The sequence below is a fragment of the Penaeus monodon genome, chromosome 29 (genome assembly GCF_015228065.2).
Source record: "Penaeus monodon isolate SGIC_2016 chromosome 29, NSTDA_Pmon_1, whole genome shotgun sequence".
Lineage (NCBI taxonomy): Eukaryota > Metazoa > Arthropoda > Malacostraca > Decapoda > Penaeidae > Penaeus > Penaeus monodon.
The window spans coordinates 24,992,996-24,993,825 of NC_051414.1; positions in this window are offsets into that span (position 1 = coordinate 24,992,996).

Consider the following 830-nt stretch of genomic DNA (forward strand, 5'->3'; position numbering starts at 1 on the left):
ACTTAACAAGATATTTTTAATCCCTCTTCTCCATGATTATCCCCCTTTGCCTTTCACCTATTTTTCGTCCCCTTCCCTTAGACCAGACGGCTAGAACAGCACCCTTCCCTCCATCTTCCACCTTCCAACTTGGATCCTCTACACTCCACCCTCCGCCCTCCTGTTCCTCCATCTCCCACCTTCGCTTCCCTCCTCGCTCCATTTTTCTCGACTCTCTCATCCCTCCCGTCCCTATGCCCTCCATCTTCCAGGCCCTCCCTCTCCTCCATCTACTACTCCACTCTCTCGTCCCTCCCTCCACCCTTTTGTCTTTTGTTCTTCCACCCTCCCGACCCTCCATCTCATATTGTCTGCCCTCCACTTTCTCGTCCCCACCGTCCCACCACCGCCTGTCTCTCCAATTCCTGCGCTCTCAGTTCTTCTCCCTCCACCCTCCATCTTCCCGTCTCTCCACCGTTTACCCCCGTTATCTCGTCCCTTTCACCATCAGTCCCCCTGTTCTACCTCTTTCCACCCTCCATCATCTAATCGCTCCAGCTACCACTCTCTCGTCCCTCCTCCCTCCGCCCTCCACCTTCTCATTCATCCACCCTTCCGTCCATCCACCTCTCTTTCCTTCCACCTTCCCCTCACTCCCCCTCCCTTCTCCACCTTCCACCCTCCACCACCCACTTTCCTTTCCCTCCACTCTCCACTCCACCAGCCCCCTAACCTTCACCCGACAACATAGCGTGATGAAATTATTTAAAATACTATCTTGCTAAGCCATAACGTTACTGTAGGGGGGCTGATGCCTCTGAGAATTGGAATTTCTGACGTCATAAGTAAGG